The following is an 8,993-nucleotide window of genomic DNA, read 5'->3' as shown; positions in this document are numbered from 1 at the left end:
TCGACCCGGCCCAGCACCAGACGCTGCGAGAGCTCTACGACATGATGCACAAGGACGTCTGGAGGGTGTTGTTCAAGGGCGCCGAGGTACCTCCTTCCCTCATCGAGGACCGCGGACTTAGCGCAAAGCGCCATGCCAATCCAGTGAGTTTTTGTATCTCACGGGGTATTTATTTGCCCCAGTTAAATGATGTGCGGGATCTAAGCTCCCATGCCATTAACAGGACTGGATAAAGACAGCGGAGCAGCTCAATTACCCAACCCCCCTGCCTGAGGATCCTGCAGATGCTCTCCTAATGGAGATGCTGGCTCCGGTACCTTACGAGGTGCCGACGAAGAAGACCAAGAAGAAGGCCGCGGGGACCCGAAAGGGTCTCCGGCGCAAGGTTGTATCGGAATCATTGTCCGATGACTCCGACGCGCACTCATCCCTCAAAAACGAGGAGGAGGAGGAGGAAAGTTCTATCCCCCCAGCCGGGGGAGACAAGAAAAGGAAGGCCGACCCAACCAGGGAGGCCGAAGGGTCCAAGAAGGGAAGGACCCTCCCTCCGGACTGCTCCACGGCGGCCGCCTACAGCAGCGACGAGTGGCTACCCAGGGTCAAGCCCCTGGCGAAGTCGTAAGTATCCGGACACCATAGTAATTCATGGTATGTTTTATTGCACTGCTTCTCCTCATGCCGAACATGATTATGCAGTCCGCCCCGAGCTCATCTCGACGTATCCTCGTCGAGCGGTTCATTGGACTCGTCGGATATGAATAGTGGTTCTCTTCCAACTGCCTCCACCCCTCGCCCTACAGACAATGTTGAGGTGTTGTCTCAAAAGGCACCGAGCCGAGGGGAGGTGGTCCTGGGGGCGTCTCGAGGCAACCTCCCGGACCCTGGGTACAAAGGGAGCAAAACTCCCACGGGCTCCGAGTTCGTCCCCCAGCCGAACACTGCGCCGGAACCTTCGATGGTTCCGGACTCCGGCAGGCGATCCCCCATTAAGGGTGGCCAGCCGCCCGTGTCAGTGACCTCTGTCCATCCAGAGGCACCGGACAACTTGCTGGAAGCGCTTCGCAACGCTTCCATCGACGAAGAGCACCGCACTATCATGAGTGCGGTGATCGAGAAAGTTCAGTCCGCCAAAAACGGACTGACCGAAGCTTGCGCCAGCCTCCTATCAGGCTTTGAGGTAAGCAATCAAAATATATGAAAATATTACCGCATAGATAGTAGCCCCTGATGCTCTGTTCGGTGTTTAAGAAGAAAGGCCGAATAGAGGATCAAATGATGACTCAAGAGTCTAATCAGAATATGTCTATGTGTATGTGTAGGCTTCACTGCTGGCTGCTGCCGCACGTACTGTGGAGGTCTCTGCACTGAAGCGGGACCTGGAGCGGTCCGAGAACAAGCTCGACCCTACCAGAGGCAGCTCGAGGAGAGCAAAGGTAAGCAATACCTTGTCTACGCTTTGAAAAGAAGTTCGGTTGTAAAATAATATGATCATCATGAATTTTCCAGGGGCCACGACCAAAGTGGCGACCCTGAAGAAGGCGATGTCAGAGGGCGAAGACAAAGCGGCCAAGGAGCGCATCGAGCGGGAGAAGCAAGAAGCCCGAGTGGGTGAGGTGCAGCAAGAGCTCGAGGCTCTCGCCAAAAAACATGAGTCCTTGGAGCTTGACTCTAAGACGTGAGAGTCCGAGCTCGCGCAGGCGCTTGAAAGCGCCAGGAGCGCCAAGGCTGAAGCCCACAAGGCCCTCCAAGAGATTGATGCGGTGAAGAAGATAGCAGCGGGTAAGGCATTCATTATGCAAAGAAAGCATGTGAAGGAAACTTTCCTTTTTCTTACCCGAGTTCAGAGCTCTCCAGGAGCGTTCACAGATCTTCCCCGTAGTGTATTGGATGCCATGGAGTTTTACCGAGCTGAGGAGGGGAGCTCGACGGAGAAGTTGTTCTGGTCTCAGTATACTGGGACCGAACACCCAATGCCCTTGAGCGACCAGCTGAAGCAACTGGTCGAGCTTCACAAGGCGGCCGAATAGGCCATGAGGGGCCTTATAGTCCGGATGTGGCCCGGCGAGCCCATGTCCGGTAGCTACTTCGGTCTGGTGATGCAGCTTCTGGATGACTGCCCATGGCTTGAAGTCATAAAGCGGTCCGTCTGCATCGAGGGTGCGTGCAGGGCTTTTGCCTGGGCGAAGGTGCACTGGGTGAAGCTGGACGCTGTGACGCTGGTGAAGGAGGGGCCGCCGGAGGGCAAGGAGCATCGCTGCCCCGAGATGTATTATGAGAGTATCCTGAAGGGTTCCCGCCTTTGTGGCGGATGAATGTGCCAGGGATGTAATTTTTGAATGAACATGCTCATGTGGTCCTGTAATGTGAAACGAGTTCATCTGCGCTATGCGACACTTTTTAATTTAAAATATTACCTTTTGTGCGGTCGTTTATAAAATCTGAGAGTTGGCCAGTCGTCGGCTTCTGCCCCCATGTAACTAGTACTGGGGTGTTCAGGATGAACCTGAGCACTCTTTACCCCAATTTTGGGTCCTTCAAGGGAGGTGTTCACCGCAACGAACCAGGCAATCGGACTATAAGGCTTTATCACTCTCACTTAGCTATAGAAGTCTACAATTTTAAATCTTGGCGAAGCCCCTAGTATTCGGAAGGCCGAAATTGGGGTGCTATACACTCCTAAGTTGGGCAAGGCCGACTCCTCGCCCGAAGGGGAAGAAGTCTTTAAGGACTTGAGACCTCTCGAATAGCAACCAGTCTCTCGCCTTATCATGATAGTCAGTTTTCGGCTTTCTCTACTGAGGTGTTCGTCCGGAAGAACCGGGACACAATCGTAGTAGTTCTCCCACCGCTACCTTAGCCGATATAGCGGAACGTAAGGTACCAAAGCATGGGAGCTGGGCAAACCCAACTATTGACCCAAGGCATGAGTCGGAGCTGATGCATATAGTGCTATAAGTTCGGGGTGCCCCACTGTTGAAACTGTTCGGACTTCTCGCGCCGTATTATGGGGTAAACGAAAGCCCCTAGCATACTGACCGTACCCGAATGTACGGGTGCGGATTGTCGTAAATGGACATACAAGAAAAAAAGAGGATAAATAATGCAATAATAGACTAATGCTATGCATTGTTATTTAAATAATACGCCGACGCGTACTAGTACAAGTAGTGCAAAAAGCAAAAAGTAGGACTATTCGAAATGTCCTATCCAAGGGCAATCTGCGTATGGATAGTAGAAAGCGGGTATATCAATTATTATTAGAGACCACCTGGGGGTTCCCGTGTACATCTTAGCTTCTTGCCACCTTGGTTGTTCTCCCGTAATGTGTCCGGCAATCGTACTGCCGGAAAGGGCTTCCAGAGAGTTAGGCCCTGAAAGAGAAAAGAAATGATAAAGGTATACAGCCCCTAGGGTGGTTAAGCCGCATTGTGGGACGTGCCCTGATCGTGCCCCCGCCTATGTCCATGGTATTTTTAGTGCGTAATTATGTACGCGTGGCACGGATTTCGTCGCTTGACTGGGACTGGGATGGGGGCCGAATTGCTAGGCGAGCTCTGAACATGCCAGGCGATCCTGTTGCAGTTTACTCCGGACTCGCTTGAAGGTGTCTGGGGGTTGTGACGCCAAATTAGTGGTTTGCCTTAAAAGGCTGCTTTCTGCTTCTGCTGCGAGGGCCGCAGTGTGCTCTTCTGTGTGGAGCGAGCGTGCTGTGTTTCCGTTTACTGTTATGACCCCCTAGGTCCTGGCATCTTGAGCTTGAGGTACGCATAATGCGGTACTGCATTAAATTTTGCAAATGATGTTCGTCCGAGCAGTGCGTGATAGCCACTTCAAAACGCGACGATGTCGAAGATTAACTCCTCGCTTCTGAAGTTGTCCGGTGATCCGAAGACCACTTCCAGTGTGATTGAGCCCGTGCAATGGGCCTCTACACCTGGGATGATGCCCTTAAAGGTGGTTTTGGTGGGTTTGATCCTCGAGGGATCGTGATGTCCACTACACAACCTTCTTCTTGTAGACGTTCTTAGGCCTCCAAGTGCAGAGGTTTGTAGGATAGTAGCAAATTTCCCTCAAGTGGATGACCTAAGGTTTATCAATCCGTAGGAGGCGTAGGATGAAGATGGTCTCTCTCAAGCAACCCTGCAACCAAATAACAAAGAGTCTCTTGTGTCCCCAACACACCCAATACAATGGTAAATTGTATGGGTGCACTAGTTCGGTGAAGAGATGGTAATACAAGTGGTATATGGATAGTAGATATAGGTTTTTGTAATCTGAAAAAATATAAAAACAGCAAGGTAACTAATGATAAAAGTGAGCGTAAACGGTATTGTAATGCTAGGAAACAAGGCCTAGGGTTCATACTTTCACTAGTGTAAGTCCTCTCAACAATAATAACATAATTGGATCACATAACTATCCCTCAACATGCAACAAAGAGTCACTCCAAAGTCACTAATAGAGGAGAACAAACTAAGATATTATGGTAGGGTACGAAACCACCTCAAAGTTATTCTTTCCAATCAATCCGTTGGGCTATTCCTATAAGTGTCACAAACAGCCATAGAGTTCATACTAGAATAACACCTTAAGACACAAATCAACCAAAACCCTAATGTCACCTAGATACTCCAATGTCACCTCAAGTATCCGTGGGTATGATTATACGATATGCATCACACAATCTCAGATTCATCTATTCAACCAACACATAGGACCTCAAAGAGTGCCCCAAAGTTTCTACCGGAGAATCACGACGAAAACATGTGCCAACCCCTATGCATAGGTTCATTGGCGGAACCCGCAAGTTGATCACCAAAACATACATCAAGTGAATCACGTGATATCCCATTGTCACCACAGATACGCATGGCAAGACATACATCAAGTGTTCTCAAATCTTTAAAGACTCAATTCGATAAGATAACTTCAAAGGGGAAACTCAAACCATTACAAGAGAGTAGAGGGGGAGAAACATCATAAGATCCAACTATAATAGCAAAGCTCACGATACATCAAGATCGTGCCAAATCAAGAACACGAGAGAGAGATCAAACACATAGCTACTGGTACATACCCTCAGCCCCGAGGGAGAACCACTCCCTCCTCGTCATGGAGAGCACCGGGATGATGAAGATGGCCACCAGAGAGGGATTGCCCCCTCCGGCAGGGTGCCGGAATGAGTCTAGATTGGCTTTCGGTGGCTACGGAGGCTTCTGGCGGCGGAACTCCCAATCTATTGTGCTCCCCGATCGTTTTAGGGTATACGGAGATATATAGGAGGAAGAAGTGCGTTAGGGGGGCCACGAGGGGCACACGAGGGTGGAGGGCGCGCCCAGGGGGTGGGTGCGCCCCCTGCCTCATGGCTTCCTTGTTGATCACCTGACGTGCACTCCAAGTCTTCTAGGCTTCTTCTGATCCAAAAATAAGTTCCGTGAAGTTTCAGGTCAATTGGACTCCGTTTGATTTTCCTTTTCTGCGATATTCTAAAACAAGGAAAAACAGAAACTGGCACTGGGCTCTGGATTAATAGGTTAGTCCCAAAAATAATATAAAAGTGCATAATAAAGCCCATAAACATCCAAAGTTGATAATATAATAGCATGGAACAATCAAAAATTATAGATATGTTGGAGACGTATCAGCATCCCCAAGCTTAATTCCTGCTCGTCCTCGAGTAGGTAAATGATAAAACAAAATTTTTGATGTGGAATGCTACCTAACATATTTATCCATGTAATTATCTTTATTGTGGCAAGAATATTCAGATCCATAAGATTCAAGACAAAAGTTTAATATTGACATAAAAATAATAATACTTCAAGCATACTAACTAAGCAATCATTTCTTCTCAAAATAACATGGCCAACGAAAGCTATCCCTACAAAATCATATAATCTGGCTATGCTCCATCTTCACCACACAAAATATTTAAATCATGCACAACCCCGATGACAAGCCAAGCAATTGTTTCATACTTTTGGTGTTCTCAAACTTTTCCAATCTTCACGCAATATATGAGCGTGAGCCATGGACATAGCACTATATGTGGAATAGAATGGTGGTTGTGGAGAAGACAAAAAGGAGAAGATAGTCTAACATCAACTAGGCGTATCAACGGGTTATGGAGATGCCCATCAATAGATATCAATGTGAGTGAGTGGGGATTGCCATGCAACGGATGCACTAGAGCTATAAATGTATGAAAGCTCAACAAAAGAAACTAGTGGGTGTGCATCCAACTCGCTTTCTCATGAAGACCTAGGGCGTTTTGAGGAAGCCCATCATTGGAATATACAAGCCAAGTTCTATAATGAAAATTTCCCACTAGTATATGAAAGTGACAACATAGGAGACTCTCTATCATGAAGATCATGGTGCTACTTTGAAGCACAAGTGTGGTAAAAGGATAGTAACATTGTCCCTTCTCTCTTTTTCTCTCGTTTTTTTATTTGGGCCTTCTTTTTTAGGCCTCTTTTTTTATTTGGGCTTCTTTGGCCTCTTTTATTTATTTATTTTCGTCCGGAGTCTCATCCCGACTTGTGGGGCAATCATAATCTCCATCATCCTTTCCTCACTGGGACAATGCTCTAATAATGATGATCATCACACTTTTATTTACTTAGAACTCAAGAAATACAACTCGATTCTTAGAACAAAATATGACTCTATATGAATGCCTCCCGCGGTGTACTGGGATGTGCAATGATGCATGAGTGACATGTATGAAAGAATTATGAATGGTGGCTTTGCCACAAATACAATGTCAACTACATGATCATGCAAAGCAATATGACAATGATGGAGCGTGTCATAGTAACGGAACAGTGGAAAGTTGCTTGGCAATATATCTCGGAATGGCTATGGAAATGCCATAATAGGTAGGTGTGGTGTCTGTTTTGAGGAAGGTATATGGTGGGTTTATGGTACTGGCGAAAGTTGCACGGTACTAGAGAGGCTAGCAATGGTGGAAGGGTGAGAGTGCGTATAATCCATGGACTCAACATTAGTCATAAAGAACTCACATACTTATTGCAAAAATCTATTAGTTATCAAAACAAAGTATTACGCGCATGCTCCTAGGGGGATAGATTGGTAGGAAAAGACCATCGCTCGTCCCCGACCGCCACTCATAAGGAGGACAATCAATAAATAAATCATGCTCCGACTTCATCACATAACGGTTCACCATACGTGCATGCTACGAGAATCACAAACTTCAACACAAGTATCTGCCAAATTCACAACTACTCAACTAGCATGACTATAATATCACCATCTTCATATCTCAAAACAATCATCAAGTATCAAACTTCTCTTAGTATTCAATGCACTCTATATGAAAGTTTTTATTATATCCCTCTTGGATGCCCATCATATTAGGACTAGTTTCATAACCAAAGCGAACTACCATGCTGGTCTAAAGACTCTCAAAATGATATAAGTGAAGCATTAGAGTTCATCTATTTCTATATAATAAAACCACCACCGTGCTCTAAAAAGATACAAGTGAAGCACTAGAGCAAATGACAAACTACTCCGAAAGATATAAGTGAAGGTCAATGAGTAATCGAATAATCATGCAACTATGTGAAGACTCTATAACATTTAAGAATTTCAGATCTTGGTATTTTATTCAAACAGCAAGCAAAACTAAATAAAATGAAATGACGCTCCAAGCAAAACACATATCATATGGCGAATAAAAATATAGCTCCAAGTAAAGTTACCGATGAATGAAGACGAAAGAGGGGATGCCTTCCGGGGCATCCCCAAGCTTAGGCTCTTGGTTGTCCTTGAATATTACCTTGGGGTGCCTTGTGCATCCCCAAGCTTAGGCTATTTCCACTCCTTGTTCCATAGTCCATCGAATCTTTACCCAAAACTTGAAAACTTCACAACACAAAACTTAACAGAAAACTCGTGAGCTTCGTTAGCGAAAGAAAACAAAACACCACTTCAAGGTACTGTAATGAAATCATTCTTTATTTATATTGGGGTTAAACCTAATTTATTCCAACTTCTCTATGGTTTATAAATTCTTTTACTAGCCATAGATTCATTAAAATAAGCGAACAACACACGAAAAACAGAATCTGTCAAAAACAGAACAGTCTGTAGTAATCTGTAACTAATGCAAACTTCTGGAACCCCAAAAATTCTAAAATAAATTGATGGACGTGAGGAATTTATATATTAGTCATCTGCAAAAAATAATTAACTAAATACACTCTCCAATAAAAAATGGCAGCAATTCTCATGAGCGCTAAAGTTTCTGTTTTTTACAGCAAGATCAACAAGACTTTCCCCAAGTCTTCCCAAAGGTTCTACTTGGCACAAACACTAATTAAAAGCATAAAACCACATCTAAAAAGAGGCTAGATGAATTATTTATTACTAAACAGGAATAAAAAGCAAGGAATAAAAATAATGTTCGGTTGCCTCCCAACAAGCGCTATCGTTTAACGCACCTACCTAGGCATGATGATTTCAATGATGCTCACATAAAAGATAAGAATTGTAACATAAAGAGAGCATCATGAAGAATATGACTAGCACATTTAAGCCTAACCCACTTCCTATGCATAGGGATTTTGTGAGCAAACAACTTGTGGGAACAAGAATCAACTTGCATAGGAAGGTAAAACAAGCATAACTTCAAAATTTTAAGCACATAGAGAGGAAACTTGATATTATTGCAATTCGTACAAGTATATATTCCTCCCTCATAATAATTTTCAGTAGCATCATGAATGAATTCAACAATATAACCATCAACTAAAGCATTATTTTCATGATCTACAAGCATAGAAGTTTTATTACTCTCCACACAAGCAAAATTCTTCTCATGAATAATAGTGGGAACAAAGTCAACAAAATAATTATCATGTGAGGCATAATCCAATTGAAAGCTAAAATCATGATGACAAGTTTCATGGATATCATTATTCTTTATAGCATACAAGTCATCACAATAATCATCATAGATAGCA

The sequence above is a fragment of the Triticum dicoccoides genome, chromosome 1A, assembly GCF_002162155.2.
Source record: "Triticum dicoccoides isolate Atlit2015 ecotype Zavitan chromosome 1A, WEW_v2.0, whole genome shotgun sequence".
In the NCBI taxonomy this organism is placed as follows: Eukaryota; Viridiplantae; Streptophyta; class Magnoliopsida; order Poales; family Poaceae; genus Triticum; species Triticum dicoccoides.
The sequence above is the reverse complement of the archived record's forward strand: the minus strand, read 5'-3'. Positions refer to the sequence as shown.